At 42.9% G+C, this 18,150-nt stretch overlaps 1 pseudogene; it reads right to left on the bottom strand.

Moving 5' to 3' along the window:
- LOC109455448 (bifunctional 3'-phosphoadenosine 5'-phosphosulfate synthase 1 pseudogene) overlaps window positions 1-16,063 on the bottom strand; it is a 176,098-nt pseudogene extending 160,035 nt beyond the window's left edge.
- Window positions 16,064-18,150: the final 2,087 nt, after the last annotated feature.

Here is an 18,150-nt window from a genome sequence, read left to right as displayed (position 1 = left end):
TATATAATTGTAATGAATTTTGTTATCTTTAAATGTGTCTGTTGGCTTTTGATGAAAATTAAAAACACATTGTGACCTCCACCCTTCAGAGTTTCCTTTTGGATAATGTGAATTGGAAAAGTCAAGGCTGAAATTACTATTAACACAACAATTTAAACACAGAAAAATTGGGGCTAAAACATTCATGAGCAAATGACCACTGTACTCAAACTCCTTACTAACAACTCATTTGTCATGGTTGTTGCTGTTAATTTCATAAGAGATTTACATCAAGGGAGAGGGCCTAAATAAATTCTGAGTACTATCTCTATGGTTTCAGTTGTCAAAATTGTTACAAAGTAACTATTTTTTATTTCCAGTTCAAAACTATAATTATTGGAATATTTTTTTTCCCCAAAAGACACCAATTCTGTATCTGTATTGAGTTGTTTTGTAACCAATTCAGGGTAACAACCAGTCAAAGTTATGTGTGTGTGTGTGTGTGTGTGTGTGTGTGTGTGCACGTGTGCACATGGATTAACGGTTGAATGGGGAGAAGACAAATTGCTTCATACTACAGTAGTGTCTTGTTTTGTAAGCAAGGAGTTTTGTTCAGTTTACCTGGTTGTTATGGTGCCCCCACACAGGCAAAATTTTGACAAACATGACCCTAAAACTGATGGCATGTGTCTAAATTATCAGAGTTTCTGGGGTTTTTTTAGAAGGTTTACTTCCCTGTTTGTAAGAGAGTTCTTATCTTTCAGGAAAGAGAAAAGAACTCAGTTCTTTTGAATTACAGAAAGGGCTGCTATTGAAATATATGTGGTTATTATGCTTGACTGCACAAAAAACAGAAATAATTAGATTATTGTGACTACACTGTGAGACACACTGGACACACACACACACAAATGAGCTAAAAAAGAAATGCTACAGGACCAACATGGTAGGGAAATTGGGACATAGGAGATGAGCGGCCAAGCTTTGCGCATAGTTTTAGTCAAAATAGAGGACACTCTCATTTAAAGATAATTTAGTGAGATTTGAATAGTAGTAACCACATCTATCTCACTATATTAACTGACCTTTAAAAATGATTGCCCCTTGCATTTGACCAAAGGACATTTACCTCATAAAAGAAGCTAGTCGTTCTCTCTAGAAAACCAATGTAGGAAAATATGCTAAATTGACATTTAGAATTATCTCAAAACACCTTAATGATAACGAATGTTATTATTTCCATATGATTTGAATTTGAGATTTTAAAATGAGTTTTAAATCCATTTAAAATAATAGCCAGCTATAAGGTGGCTATTAGGATTATCTGATAATGATTAGGATTTTTCTTAACAGCTGAGTAATTGCTTCTTTTCCATGCTGAAGGCAAGTTGAACTCTGTGACTTCTTCAAGGTTTACACCTGTATCATATGAGGTAATGGAGCAGCAGAATGACATTTTATGTACCACAGCATTGTTTCATAATAAATAGAAATGCTTTTGTACATTGTCTTAATAATTTGGGAAATGGTGAGTACAAAGCAGCAGAGAGTTATCAAGGTTGCAGACACTGGTGGGTGATCCAGAACTGCGGTTGGCCAGCTGGATTTTTCTTTAGGACATTTTTTTTACTGCACACCAACACATCTTGCCACCCCACTTGCCCCTACTGCTTCCCAGAATTCTACAAGCCCTGTGGAATGCCTTACACAAAACCATTTCAGTAAGTTTCATTGCCTTGGATATCTGCCTTAATTTGACATAAATAAAAAGACCTTGGACACCTCATGGCTATAATCACATCAAAGAGAGCACAGGCAGTTTCACTTCTAGTCTCATGGAAGTTGAAAAGTATAGGCCTTGTAATAAAGCAAAATTCAATTGGAGGTGTATTCCTGAATCCTTTATCCCTTGGAGGAATATTTTTCTACATGATTTTAGCGTACTTGACACTAGTAACTGAATGTTTTTCACCCCCCAGAATTTCAGAAATAGGAAGTAAACAAATGGATACATTTAGTATTAAAAGTATATGAAAAAGACCAGATATTCAGTCCCTAGAAACTAAATAGATTTTGATATACCAATCACTGCTCTATTGTAATGCTAAGTATGAAATCTGGGCTAACAAGTATAGTCAAGGGAGCCCAGTGAGCACTTTAAATGCACTTTGTTAACCTAACAGTCTGAGGGGGGGGGGGGTGTTTTATATACACACCTGTTTTACAGAAAGAACTCCCGTTGCTCTGCAGGAAAAGAATGCCCAATTTTAAACACCTAGTGAGCTTGGTGGAGTGATCCAAATTTCTAAAGATTTCCATAGATTTAGAGCTAATGAGAAACAAGTTGTGAGCTGATTTGTATCAGTGGGAGTCTCTCAGCTTTTTGCTTGTCTAAAGGATGGAAGAGAAGTGTATAATGGCTTTTGCTTAGAGGCAATTCTCAGGCTAGGTTTTCACTTAAGTAAAGGTCTACAGTACAACTATATGTGGAAGCCTTCTTGGAGGTGAGATTATTTTTAGATACACAACTGCTTGAAAAGAGATATTGTAGTCAAATCTATTTATTTAGAGACAGACACCAAAATTTTTTTCAATATTATTCCCATCCCCTCATCTCCATCTGTTTTTTTTTTAAACTTAATTTAGTCAAACTAGTCAAATTGAAGGACAGTTTACTATTATAAACATTAAACATATTCAGTTCCTTTTAGCTTTCATCATACATATACAATTATGATACGTAAATTATTTCTTCCTGTCCTTTGATATGAGTTATTTTTGTGAGTTATTTATTATCCAAATGGTACAAATTGGAACCATGGAGTTTCATGAAAAATAACCATTACCTCTCTGGAGTTATTGATATTAAATTTAGTAATAGCATAATAACAAGAGGCACAAGCACTATTTGAGCAGAGCATTATCCAACAAGACCTAGGATTAAGTCATTTCAGTGGCATTAAACAACTGCCATTTTATTTTTATCACTTTGCAGTAGGTGGATATACTAGTTTTTTTTAATGGAAATGTTTACATGCATTCAAGAAGCACACCCTAAATGACTGACTGAGTCCTACACTCATTATCTTTAATAGTTGTGTAGTCCATGGTACCTACTATTTAAGGGGGAACATGTTAGAGGGAGACACCTAGGATTAGAATGCACTTTAGAAAGCTTTTGGTTCAAAAATATGGATTGATCATGTGTTTTTCCTCTCTAACCTGTCTCTCTCTCCTCAAACCACCAATAAGAAGATTCTCAGAGGAGAATTTCTGGGAGAAAAAAAAGGCAGCTGAAGGAATGGAAACAGAAGAGAGAATTGACCCAGATAGGGGCCTACTTGCCCTGTAAACCCCAAAGAGCTCAAGAGTCAGAGATACCAAGTGTGAAGGGAAGTCAAGAAGTAAGCAGAGGTGTTAATTAAAGTCTATCTACAGAGAATTTGACCTTCATCACCACAACAAGTCCATGCATTTCACAGAATGCCTGGTATTTAGATGTTTTTACCAGGCAGAAGATTGGAGGTTTCTTCTCAAAAGAAAATTAAATGAGCTGCTTAAAAAAATTAGAGTATCTAAAGTGGGCATTAGGACACGAGAGAAAGCCCTGGCATTTTGGCATTTGAAGTTCCCAGTGTAACAGTGGGCCCTAACAGTCATCATATCCTGCATATGTGTGTGTGTGTGTGTGTGTGTGTGTGTATAGTCTGACAATTAAGTTCATGAACTCATCCTAGGAAAAGTGCTACATACCTCATTGCTGAATATCACTACGGTCACCTTTGAAGTACTCCCCTTGGGAAGCTATGCACCAATGTCAGCACCTAGCCCACCCTTCAAAGCAATTTTAGAACTCTTCTTCCTGTATGACCACGAGAGCTGTCATCATATTACCCTTGATGTCCTGAATGTCATCAAAATGGCTTCCTTTCAATATTTCCTTTATCTTCGAGAAAGAAAGAAGTCATTGGGAACTAGATCAGGTGAGTAGGGAGGGTGTTTCAGTATGATTATTTGTTTACTGGCTAAAAACTCCCTCACGGACAGTGCCATGTGAGCTCGTGATCTAGTGTATCGTCATGATGCAAAAGCCATGAATTGTTGGCGAAAAGTGTAGGTCATCTAATTTTTTCACACAGCCTTTTCAGCACTTCCAAATAGTAAACTTGGTTAATGGTTTGTCCAGTTGGTACAAATTCATAATGAATAATCCCTCTGATATCAAAAAAGTTTGGCGACATCATTTTAATTCTTGATTTTGACTGACAGAAATTTTTTGGTGGTTGAGAATTGGCTGACTTCCACTGTGTACTTTAACACTTTGTTTCAGGGTTGTATTGATACACCCATGTTTCATTATCAATGATAACACAGCCCAAAACATCGTCATCTTGCCTCTCCAAAAGGTCTTCGCAAACTTCAGTGCTCCTTTCCTTTTTTTCATTGATAAGTTTCTTTGGGACCATTTTTGCAGACACCTTTCTGAGCCCAAGATTTTCAGTTAAGATTGTTCTGTTTCTCTATTGATGTTTACTTGGTCTGCTATGCTTCTCTTAATCAGCCAACAATTTCAATGCACAATTTGATGAACTTTTGCTATGTTTTCATCAGTTCTGCTTGTTACTGACCACCCTGACCTCTCTGCATCAGTGATGTGTTCTCTCCTCTCACAAAAATGTTTAATCCATTTGTACACTGCCTTTATCTTCATGGCATTATCCCCATAAACTTGGACTAACATGTCCCTGATTTCACTTTCACTCTTGCCAAGTTTAATAACTCAAGCTCAGACATTCTTGCAACAGCACACAAAAACATGCAACAACAATAATGAGTGTCACTCAGCAAGACACCACCACACGTCGACGTGAACACAGCTGTGAGACACTGATAAACCAAGGTTATGAAACATTACCAAGCCATTTGTACAGTGATGCAAAGGTAAGTGCACAGTGGTAAGTTCATGAACTTAATTGTCAGACCTTGCATAGTGCTCATAAACAGTGTTTTTAAACATCATTGTTCAGAATGAAGTGAAAGATCATCATTTTAGGAAGGCCACTCACATGAAAGTGCATGACTAAAATAAAGATCCAGAAAAAAAATGTCCCTTACAAAAGATAATAAAACCAGCAACAAAATAATCTTTCTAATTAGAACTCAAAGAGATTCTAAAAGAAATTGCAAATAAACAAAAACCAGATATGAGATGTTAGAGAAACATTGAGTGAGCGCTCCTGGAAAATAAAGATATAACACTGAAGTACACAGTTCAACAGAAGTAGTAGGATTTAAATGCACACAACTGCCTTAGAACATAGAATGAGAAAGAAGCATAAAACATGTGAGACAATGTAAGAGGCATAGAAGAACAATCTAATATGTCTAATGATCTGATTAATATAATTCACAGAGAGAATAATTGGTAGAACAGAAAATTGTCAAAGGAATAATACAAGAGAATTTCCTTGAGCTGAAGCATCCATGTCTTCAGAGTAAAAGGATATACTGAATACTCAGCACAATTAATGCAGAAACCTAAACCAAAGTACATCATTTTTGAAACTTTTCTTCATTAGGACCCAACCCCAGACAAACAAGAGGCTTTCTATTGGATAAAAATAGAATCTTTTTTGAAAGAAAAATAGAATGAAAAAATGAAATCTACCTTAACAATGTAAAAATAAAGATAGATTGGGAGAGAGGTTCAGAAAGGGATCGAGAAGGAGAGGTGGAGGAAAGTTTGGGAAGATTAATGTCATTGCTTTCAAAGTTTAGAATGAAGAGCTACTGGTATGAGATAAGAAAGAGAGGTTCAAAATGCTGTTTGAAATTACAAAGATGACCAGTGGAGAAACTGAGAATGATGTTTTAAATATTTTCCATGATTGAGGAGAAAGTGGGGAGTGGTATAAATGCGTTAAGTTATAATCCATCTTAGTCTAAGGTAGGAGACAATGTCTAAAGTAGGCAAGTAAAAAATGTCAGTGTGAGTGTCCTATGTGGAGGGGTGGGAGAGACATATAAACACCAGGAGAATGGAACCAGAAATAGTTATTATATGCGGAACGTCTTGGAAAGCAGAACTGGGTGTGAGGTGGGGTGAGGTGAAGCTGTTTTCCTTTATTACTGGCCTCTCTTTCTGTGTTGACTACTATGCTTGTATTCATTTAATAAGCATAAAAAAAAGATTTATTGTAAGAAGCTCTCTATAAGGAGAAGATGATGTGATGGAACACATACAAGTTTGCCACTCAGTGTCTTAATGTTTGAGTGAATCTGCTGCTTACTTTCTAGGTGACCAGAGGTCAGATATTTAACAATATGAAGACAGTTTCCTCAACCAGAAAAGACTCAGAATTTTTCCCACCTCTCTGATTTTCTGTGATTCCATGACTTTCTTCCATCCTTGACTTTGAGAAGCTACATAGTACATGGCATGATCTCAAAACAAAACAAAACAAAACCCACAAATTGAAAATGTGGATGTAGCCCTTTGGTAACTGCAAAATGGGCATGCTCATTCTTTGACACTCCCTTTACAACGGCAACAAATATCTGAGGATGAAATTTTTGGCAAAGACATGTGGCTTTTTAAATAAAATCACCCAGGCTTTTTTGTTATTTTTCACCTTTCAGAAATGTATTCTTCATTATTTGGAGGTGAAAATGTGAACCCACTAGCTTAGGCTAATTTCAGGCTAAAATTTTGATATGTGCTTATTTTATAAAGGGCAAAATGTCTTTGGCTTTGTATTATTATAGACATAATATTCTGCATTAGGCCCTCAAAGAAAGACACAAACTGATTTTATTAGAGATCATAACTCAGAAAGACAACACTTACCTATGTACACCTGACAATCGTGAATAATTGAGCTGAAGGCTGTAAAATGTTAAAAGGATCAAAATTTACTGTACAGCTAAGTATTTCCAAATGCTTGTTGGCTTTTATATTTAAATGCTTGCTTTTCTTTCAGTCTATAACATCAGTTGGCAATAAACATTCTTCCCAGTGAAATATCTTTTAGGAAGGAGGCTTTCAAATGGCTCTTTATATACCCAACACCACAGTCTAGTCTTTTCCTATGTGTTTGAAATTTAAAATTACACACAAATGCTTTCTTACCTTTCACACTCCTTCATGTCAACTCTGAAAATGAATGCAACGCATGGAAACGCTAGATCCCAACCAGTTATGGCCAAGCAGTGTGATGGAACAATGTCTTCTGAAAAGAGTGAAACAATTTGAAATAATCAAACCAAATATGAAATGTAATTAGTACCAAATGTGTGTGTGTGTGTGTGTGTGTGTGTGTGTTTACAAAATAAATATCCAGTTAGTTTTAAGGAATATCTGTTGTTGTGTCTACCATCTCAATGGCTTGGGGCACAATGTTTTAGTAATTACTTTTGAGACCAAAATAGTAATTATTTGGAATCTTTCCTATTGGTTTTCAGAACTCCTAGTACCTTTATTATCACTTTTCTAGGCAATGATCATATTTGAAACATTTGATTAGCAAATGAGCCATTTTGAATTTATAAGGCTATTTCAGGAATTTCCACACTCCAAATGGCTGTGTTTGAGATATTTATTATTTGATGGATAGTTTAATGGCACTTTATAGATAGTATAACATCCTATGGATAGAAGTACATAACATTTAAATGCTTTGTAAATGGAAAACACTATTATTAAATTATTACAGTATTAAGAATTGTATTCACATAGACAAACAAAATACTGATAAATAAAACCTAGTGATGGGGTCACTTTAAAAAGTAATGATAAGCCTGCTAGCAAATTTTCCATTTCAAAATCAGAGGTGGTGATTTAAGAAAGTCCTGAGTACATTTGTACTGAGTTACTAATTGAAAAGTCAATGTGTATTTTTTACATAGAGACAGGGTAAAGTGCTCCTTTCATTAATTTTTACTGTTAATTTGGAAAGAGCTTGTCACTTATTTTTACAGTTAACATACAATATTGTATAAGTCTCAGGTGTGCAGCACAGTGATTAGGCATTTATATAACTTATGAAGGGATCACCTTGATAAATCTAGTACCCATCTGACACCATACAGAGTTATTACAATATTACTGGCTATATTTTTATGGTGTACTTTACATTCTCATGACTATTTTGTAACTACCAATTTGTAGTTCTTAATCCCTTCCCCTTTTTCACCCATCCCCCAACATCCCCCCAAATGGCAATCATCAAAATGTTCTCTGTATCTATGAGTTTGTTTCTAATTTTGTCTGTTCATTTTTTTTCGATTCCACATATAAGTGAGATTATGTGGTATTTGTCTCTCTGTGTCTGACTTATTTCACTTGGCTTAATACTCTCTAGGTCCATCCATGTTGTTGCAGATGGCAAGATTTCATTCTTTTTTATGGCTGAGCATGATTCCATTGTTTCCTCTGTTGATGGACACTTAGGATGCTTCCATAACTTGGCTATTGTAAATAATGCTGCAATAAGTGTATAGATGGACATATCCCTTTAAACTACTGTTTTGGGTTTCTTCAGATAAACACCCAGAAGTGAAATTACTGGGTCCTTCTTTGTCTCATTATAGCCTTTGTTTTAAAGTCTATTTTGTCTGGTATAAATATTGCTACTCCAGCTTTTTTCTGTTGTTGTTACTGTTTTCATGAAATATCTTTTTCCGTCCCTTCACTTTCAGTTTGTGTGTGTATTTTGATCTCAAGTGAGTCTCTTGTAGGCAGCATATGAGGTCTGAAAATTAAATTCACCAACTTGTTGCAACAATGTTGTTAATCTTTTTTGATATTAGAGGGATTATTCATTACGAATTTGTACGAATTGGACACAGTTAACCAAGTTTACTATTTGGAAGTGCTGAAAAGGCTGCATGAAAAAGTCAAATGACCTGAACATTTTGTCACAATTCATGGCTCTTGCATCACAACAGTGCACCAGCTCACAATGCATTGTCTGTGAGAGAGTTTTTAGCCAGTGAACAAATAACTGTATTGGAACACTCTCCCTACTCACCTGATTTGGCCCCCCAATGACTTCTTTCTTTACCTGAAGATAAAGGAAATATTGAAAGGAAGACATTTTGATAAAATTTAGGACATCAAGAGTAATACGATGAAAACTCTGATGGCCATTGTAGAAAAAGAGTTCCAAAATTGCTTTGAAAGTTGGGCTAAGTGCTGACATCAGTGTATAGTGTCCTAAGGGGAGTACTTCAAAGGTGACTGTAGTTATCTTCAGCAATGAGACATGTAGCATTTTTTCTAGGACGAGTTCTCGAATTTAATTGTCAGACCTCGTATGTAAGGGTCTTGTTTTCTTATCCATTAGACACCCTATCTTTTGATTGGAACATTTATCCATTTACATTTAAAGTTGTTGATAGATATGTATTTATTGCCATTTTATTATTCATATTTTTAAATTTTTTAATTTTTTTTTTCATCTTAAAGAAGTCCATCTGAGATTCCTTGTAATACCGATTTGGTGATAATGAACTCCTTTAGCTTTTATCCCTTGTCTGGGAAGCTCTTTATCTGTCCTTCAATTCTAAATAATAGCTTTGCTATGTAGAGTAGTCTTGGTTGTAGGGCCTTGCTTTTCATCACTTTGAATATGTCTTGCCAATCCTTTCTGGCCTGCAAAGTTTCTGTTGAGAAATCAGCTGACAGCTCATTGGGGCTCCCCTATAGGTAACTAACTGCTTCTCTCTTGCTGCTTTTAAGATTCTTTGTTTTTAACCTTTGGCATTTTAATTATGCTGTGTCTTGATGTGGGCCTCTTTGGGTTCATTTTGTTTGGGACTCTGTGCTTCCTGGCCTTATATGTCTATTTCATTCACCAGGTTATGGAAGTTTTCTATAATTATTTCTTTAAACAGGTTTCAATTTCCTTGCTCTCTCTCTTCTTCTTCTGGTACCCCTATTATGCAAATAGTATGACTGAGCTTCATGTTGTCCCAGAGGCCCCTCAAATTATCCTCATTTTTTAAAAATTTTATTTTTGCTGTTCTGATTGAGTGTTTTCTGCTACCTTATCTTCCAAATTGCTGATTCAATCTTCTGCTTCATCTAATCTATTGTTGATTCCTTCTATTGTATTCTTCATTTATTTTATTCTTCATTTCTGAATGAGTATTTTTAATGTTGTCCATCTCCATTTTTATGTTTTCTATCTCTTTGTGGAGGTTCTCACTGACATCACCGAACATCCTTATAACCAGTGTTTTGAATTTTGCATCTGGTAGATTTCTTGTCTATTTTGTTTAGTTATTTTTCTGTTCTGTTCTCTCATTTGGGACATGTTACTTTGTCTCCCAATTTTGGCTGCCTCCTGTGTTTGTTTCTATGTATTAAGTAGAGCTGCTAGGTCTACAGGTCTTAGTAGAGTGGCTTTATATAGTAGGTGTCCTGTGAGCCTCAGTGGTGCCATCTACCTGGTTACCTGAACTGGGCACTACAAGTGTGTCCCTTGTGTTGGTTGTATGTGCCCTGTTGTTGCTTTTGAGCCTTGGTTGTTTGCATGTCAATTGGATAGATTGACTGTTAGGCTGATTGGTTATGAGGACTAGCTATGACTACAGTGGAGAAGCTGCTGTGCAGGGGCTGATACTAATGAATAGGATTTAATTTAGCAGAATCTGGTGCCTGCTAAGTCTACCCTATAATTTGTGGAGGTTGTTGGGTGGTGTTCTGGTGTGATCTGAGGCTGGCCACCAGGTGTGTTGGTTCTGTAGCCTCTTGTGAGGGCTAAGGTCTGTCCCTGCCTCTGCCCTCCCTGGAGCTACTTGGTATGAGCTACAAAGTGATCTTCAAATGCTTACCACTTGTGCTGAGCTTAGTGGTGCCTGGGAGAGGCTAAGCTGTGAACTGAGGCTGGCTGCCACTAATGCTGGACTTGTGACTGCTTAGCAAGAGATACGGGACCCACCAAGGCCAAATGCTGCTTGTTTGGGGTTAGTGAGCTTGGAGAGATTGTAGGAAAGTCCACAGCATGAGCCAAGAAAGAGGCCACTTGTATGTAAAAATCCATTGGAAGTGGAATGAGTGGGCCTGCTAGTTGAGTAGGGTGGGATCTTAGGGAATTGTCAGGGCTGGGCAAATGGTGTTAGCATGGTTGATGGAGACTTACATATGAGGTCCACCTGTGTCTGCACAAACAAGGGGGGGGGGACTGTCGTGCAGGACAGCCTGTGGGTCTCAGCTCCCGCTCCGCACATAAGAACGCAGGATGTGGCTAGGCCAAAAAGGGACACCCATGGAGCCATAGGTAGGGGAGTCATACCACTATACTCTCACTGGAGGCTGGAGTCACACATCGTGAGACCTGCTGTTCGCTTTTCTGCCTGCCTACTGACCGACTCCACTCTCTAGCGCAGCCGAGGCGGTTATATCAGTGGCCAATTGGCTAACCGGCTATAGCTGACGGCCATCTACTACCCGAGCCAGCACCCCTCCACGTGAGGCCAAGAGCCTGGAAACTGCTCTCTGGGGCTCTGTCCCCACACTCCACCCCTACAGGGTCTCACCTCACAATCTACGCGACAAGCGTCTTCCGCGAGGGTCCCTGTGCCATATTAGCCTACAGGGACCTATGGACGGAAAGAAACCGTACTCTTAGGAACCAACAATGGCAAATCCCTTCCATCTGGGAGGATACATGCCAGCTTTTTGTCCTGGGAAAGGAGGGTCGCTGCCACTGGCACCTTTCCCGGTTTGTGGTACCAGAACTTTATGGCAGTACTTGGGGTCCCTTGCATAGTTTCAACATGTAACGGAACAGGGGACCCCATAGTAGACCATAGTGAGGGCACATAGGTTCCCTGCAAAATCAAACATGTATCGGGACCTCCGTATACTACAGTCACTTGTGGTGGCCACTCAGCCACCACCCCTGGCGTCACTTGCGAATCATGAGTCAAACCGGCCCCCATGGGGCTATCGGACCTAACCACTGACAGTGGGGGCTTTTGACCTGCCAGGGCCAAGTCCATTGCTGCCGTTCCCCTGCTTTCAAGCATGTGGGTGCTGGCAGCAAAATGTTCCCATTTCTGCCGTAGCCTGGCTTTAACAGGGTCTCACTGGTGGTAACTTGTAATTGAATGGGAGCGGCCATTCGATGTAGCAGAGCTTCTACTGGTGCGGGCCCTCCCTTCCGTGGTCTCTCATTCAGGACTCTCAGGATGTCCCATAAATGCGAGGCCCAGTCACGCATCGTGGGAGGGTGTTTTGACACCCAGAGACCTTGCTTCAAAGGCCATTATAGCATTCAATCATGCCAGCTGCTTGTGGGTTATACACGGTAGGAAACAACCATTGTATGTCCGTCCTGGCAGCCCAGCGCTCTACTTGTTGCCCTGTAAAATGGGTACCCCTGTCAATTTCAATGACTTGGGGGTGCCCATAGAGGGCGCACAGCCATGTAAGGGCGACCACTGTATGCCACTGATCTGCAGCCGGACAGGCCCAAGCAAACATCAACCCCGTAGCAGTGTCCACTGCTGTAAACGCCTATATCGCATTGCGGGCCTTAGGCAGAGGTCCAATGTAATCCACTTACCAGCGAGTGAGGGGCACCCTCCCTCGCGTTATCTGCTGTGTCTCCCAGGGGAGTCTGCGCCTTTGGGGGCTGTCCTCGGCACAAACGGCACAATCATGTATGCATCTGCTATCTCCTGCCATTTCAAAGGCAGGCCCCAGTCTGCTCACCTGCCACATGGTTCAGCTTCCAGGGTGCTGCAATTTCCTATGCAGCCAATGGGTCACATCAGTGACTGGAGCCCCTTCTAACCATCAGACCCATGCTAGGGCATCTGCTTCATCATTACCTGGGGACACTAAGGGGGAGTGACATGCATTAGGGTCACCTCCTTTCTCTGCCCTAGGTCCCAGAGGTCCTGCCACATGGCTTGACCCCACAGTGGACGGTGTCCTACCAACAAATTTTGGTGTCTCCACGTCGGGAGCCACAATGTTAGGCCCCAGAACACCACCCAGCTGTCAGTACAAGTAACTAGGGGCCCAGGCTCGTGGCTAATTACGATCCACACAGCCCGTAATTCAGCCCACCTGCTACTCTGGCCCGTCCCAGTATCAAACCAAATGGTGTCTGTTTTGGGCTGCACACCAAAAGCCGTCTAAACAGCTGCAACCCCTTGGCTAGAACCATCAGTAAACCAGGCTTCCTCAGGTACTGGGGGATGTCCTTCTTTGTAGGGCGAGGGCTCCAAGTCCAACCCTCTAGGCAGAGAACTTGGCTCAGCCTGGGCTACAAGCTCCACAGGCCCCAGGACCTGTTGTAGCTCTGTGCTCAAAGGGCTTGAACTAAGGGTGCTACGTTGCTCCAAGTAAGCACCCCACTTGGCGAGGGTGGTGGTCTGTGCCACCCCCGTTTTGCGTCCCTGGGTCATGTACGGACCCACCCCTGGATGGGATAGGTTGTTCGAACCAACACCCGTGCTGTTTCTGTGATGGCTTCTGTGGCCACTAGGGCTACGTACACAGCAGCCAGCTGTTTCTCTATTAGAGAGTAGCGGACCTCTGCTCCTTTCCACAAATGGGACCAAAATCCCACTAGCAACCAGAGATGCTCCTGCCGTTGCCAGATGCCCCAACAGTACCCCTCTTGGTTTATGTGAACATCAAGTTCAAATGGGCGGCCGGGGTCCACTACTTGCAGAGCTTGTGCCTGCTACTCTGCCCATTTTGTGGCAACGAACCCTTGCTCTATAGCCTCTGTCCAATCCCACGAGACCCCCTTTTTTATCATGTTATATATACAAGGGCCTTGCCATTTGTGCTAAGTGGGGTACTAACACCCGCCAATATCCTTGCAGACCCAAATACGTGCAGTTGGGAGACATTGGTCAGCCAGGGAAAGGCTTGTATTTTGTCAATAATCACCTCAGATATGACCTTTGTCTTACCCGACCACACAACACCCAAAAACTTGACGGATAAGCCAGGGCCTTGGACCTTTTCCTCATTCACCGCCCAGCCACGTGACTTCAGGTGTCGGGGAACAGAGGGAGCTGCTTGCTCTAAATCTGAAAGAGAATCTGATGTTAATAAAATATCATCAACATAATGAAACAAGGCCACAGAGGATGGGCGATCCCACTGTGTCAAATCCTGGGCCACGAGCGCGTGGCAGATAGTGGGCTGTGCAAGTATCCCTGTGGAAGGACTTGCAAAGTCCATTACTGCCTGTCCCACGTAAAAGCAAACTGCTCTTGACACTCGGGTGCAATGTCAATGGAGAAAAAAGCATTGGCCAAGTCCACTACATAGCGATATGTCCCCAGACGGACAGTCAGACGATCCATTAAATCATGAATTGAAGGCACTGCAGCGTGCAAGGGTGGCATCACCTTATTTAACTCCCTATAGTCCACAGTCATTCGCCAGGTCCCATCTGGCTTCTTGACAGGCCATACTGGGGAGTTAAAGGGACTGTGCGTTGGCCTCACTATATGTGCCTTTTCCAATTCCAATATTGTACGACCAATCTCCTCCTGTCCTCCTGGTAGGCGGAACTGTCGCACTGTAACCACGCACCGGGGCTGTGGCAACACTTGAGGAGGGTGGTGAGCATGCCCGCGTGTCACCGCTTTCACCACCCAGATCCGGAGACGGAACTCTCCTACCGACGTCTGTAAGCTGAGGCCATGTAGCACGTCCACCCCTAGAATATACTCCGGAACGGGGGAGACATAAACCTTGTAGGTACGAGGAGGAAGCCTTCCTATACCCAGTGGTAAGGAAATGGCTTTTACAGTCACAGTCTTTCCCCCGTAGCCATCAATGCAGACTGCTGGTCCGGGGAACAGTTCTGGGATCCCATAAACAAGACTGAAGTCTGTGCCAGTGTCAACTAGGGCTAAATCCCTCTGCACATTAGAAGGGGACCAATGTATGGACAGTTCCACGTGGGGCCTCCGGTCCCTGCTCGTCCCCTCTGACCAGGTACCTTGGTCCCACCCCTAATCAAGCTGAAAGGAGTCGGCCTCAAGCGGCCTCATGAAGTCCAGGAGGGACACGGGTCGCGCTTTCCCAGACTTTTCCTTTAGGCTTCTCCGGAATTGCTGTTCCGGACGCAACTGTTTCCAAAGTTCCAACAACAGTGCATTGGGTTGTCGGTCTATTTTCTTCCTATTGACCCCTGCTGCCACGAGATCATGCCACATCTGTGCGCGTGTTACTCTCTGAGGCCCGCGACCTCGCCCCTTTACTTTTGATTTGGGCTTCCAGGTCTCAACTGCGGGGACCTCCTGTCTTAAGTTCCTTTGCCTCAGGCTTTCAACATCCCCCAGGGTAGCCATGGCAGTTGTAACTTCATGGATCCGTTGCCCCACATAGGGCATAAGAATGGCGACCAAGGATCCAAAAGTACTCGTAGGTGCAGTATCCAATACCAGATCTCTCATTCTAGCTGTAAAAAGCTCGTCATCTGGGCCCTGCATGTTGAGGTTAAAAATAGCATGTCTCATACCCATTTCATGGATGATTTGAGTAAGTTCCATATATGACTGCCATTGACTCACAGTGTCTGGCAGCTCGCCAGCCTGTCCCCATACTGTGCGTACCACAGCAGTGAGCCACTGCATTAGAGAATGGTTGCCTTGGTTTGGGCCAACCTATGGCAGTTCTGTAACCTTTGTCGCAGGGACGGATGCATTGTCACAAAGATGCATTCCATCTCGCCTGGGGAGCAGAGAATGCTGTCTGCTCCCTCATCCCATAAACATAATAGCCAAGCCGAGACTGGCTCTCCAGGGCGCTGTCTGTACTGCCTCCCCAGCTCCTGCAACTCAGTGGGAGTGTATGGGGTGTAGGTTGTGAACTCAGTCACAGCTGTGTTGCCGGCAGCAACGCCCCCCCAGGGCCCAAAGGTTGCTCACATTTTACCCTTTGCTTCAAGATTGGCCGGGCTTGGGGGTTGGGAGCTTTATTGTCTCCACAGGCTTCTTCCGCCTCCACCTCAGAGTCTCCACTGTGGGGCCCCTCTTCTAACAAGCGGAACTGGGCTTCCAGCACCTCCAACTGGGACACCTGGTTCGGCACCCGGGCCATTTCATTCAGCGCACTTTCCGTGTTGAGACTCAAGGCCGTGAGGAACATCCAGCCCACGCGGCCGGCTGTAGCCTTCTCCTCCTCTGGCAACCGCTCAGCCAGAGCCTGCAGGGCCCTCTCCACGCTGGCCAGAGAGCCATCCATGTCCTCCCACCTTTCCTTGTGGGTCCAACTCCTGAGAACAGTGGCCACCGGACACCATACACTGTGTGGGGGCCACACGTCCTCCTGCCCAGAGTCAGACGCCATTCCTACCTGGTCGGAATCTTGCTCGCCATGCCAGGTGTCTGAATGGGTGGAGGCCTTGGTGTAAGATGTCCACAACCTAAGCCTAAGGCCACAGCAGATTACCATAATGAAGGCAATGCCGTCCATGGCCAAGAGGGTGATGTGCCAGCTGGAGGTTTGAGTCTCCCAGGCAGACCGCCCCTCCCGTTCCCGGTGTCGCTCCTCATGGGCCTCCCGAAGCTGGGCTCTCACATGCACAAACTGTTCCACCTCCTTCGGTAGGTTTTGGCCAGCACTGTACCCTGCTTATGAAACTGAGCTTTTATGTGTATAAACTGCTCCATTATCTTCTGGAGAGTTTCGGCTGACACCACACCCTTCTCACTGCACCACGTGTCATGCGGGGCGGCCTGCAGGGTCTCAGCTCCCGCTCCCCACACAAGAACGCAGGATGTGGCTAGGCCAAAAAGGAACACCCACGGAGTGATAGGTAGGGGAGTCATACCACTATAGTCTCACTGGAGGCTGGATTCACATGACATGCGACCTGCTGTCCGCTATCCTGCCTGCCAACCGACCGACTCCACTCTCCAGCACAGCTGTGGCAGTTATATCAGTGGCCAATTGGCTAACCAGCTACAGCTGACAGCTAACTAGCCACAGCCGATGGCCATCTACTACCCGATCCAGCACCCCTCCAAGTGAGGCCAAGAGCCTGGAAACTGCTCTCTGGGCACTGTCCCCACAGAGGGCTTAACAAAGGAACAATAGCATCTGCCAGCTCTTCTGTCTGTGAGAAAGCTGCCCCCTAGGCCTTGCCCTGAAGCTAGATCATTTAGCTCCTCTCTGTATGTTCCTGGCACCTTTTGCCCTGCTGTTCCAGTGCTGGGGTTCAGAGTGAATGAGTCCATTGACGAGTAAGTCCATGCGTGGTCCTTTTAAGAGGAATGCCTGGGACCCCAACAGCCATTTGTATTACTGAGCCACAATCTTTGCTGGTTTTCACAGCCAGAGGTAATGGAGTCTCCTCTTTCTGGCACGAGAACCCTGAGCTGGGGAGCCTGGTGTGGGGCTGTGACCCTCACTCCCTAGGGGGGACGTCCAAAGCAGAGATATTTGTCCCAATTTTTAATTGCCACATGTGGGTGTGGGACCAGCTGGTTAGAGTCTCTGGCCCTCCTACCAGTCTCAACATGCCTTCTTCTCTATGTCCTTAGTTATAGGACTTCTGTTCAGCTAGACTTCAGGTGATTCTCAATAATGGCTGTTCTGTAGTTTAGCTGTAATTTTGATGTGGTCACGAGAGGATGCAAGCACAGCGTTTACTTATTCCACCATCTTGATTGGCAACCTCGAGCTTGTCACTCTTTGAGGTTTGTATCTTATACCACTCACGTGGATCATTTGCCGGCAAGAAGAGTTATGTGAAGAAACCCTACAAACCTCAGATCCAAAGAAATGTCCCTTTTAAGTAGTCAAAAGTTAGTAAATCTTGGTTGGCAGCATTTCTGAGTGACCAAATAGAGCACACTTTATGGCTTTGCCTCATTTTCCATTCTGTTCACTGATCTCTCTTCAGCAAAATTCCATTTCATTAAGGGTGGAATAATGGGAAATTATATCAGCCCTAAACTGTTCTTTTTTAATGGGGTATAAATCATGACATTGGGATCACGTGATTGTCTCATCTTCATCCTCATTCTACTGAGAACACTCAGTGTAATGTCAGGTGAACTTGGTGGCAGCAGTGTATCAAGGCTCAAGGCTGTTAGCCACCAAAGAGGGCAGCCTGAGGCAGTGATTTGGGGATCTACTTGTGGAAAGGGGCAGGAACATTCACTGTTCACTGAGACAGTAGA

This window comes from Rhinolophus sinicus, chromosome 7 (genome assembly GCF_057876585.1).
Source record: "Rhinolophus sinicus isolate RSI-liver-muscle chromosome 7, RSI-T2T, whole genome shotgun sequence".
Taxonomy (NCBI): domain Eukaryota; kingdom Metazoa; phylum Chordata; class Mammalia; order Chiroptera; family Rhinolophidae; genus Rhinolophus; species Rhinolophus sinicus.
Note: the sequence above shows the minus strand (reverse complement) of the source record. Positions and strands in the feature narration are given on the sequence as shown.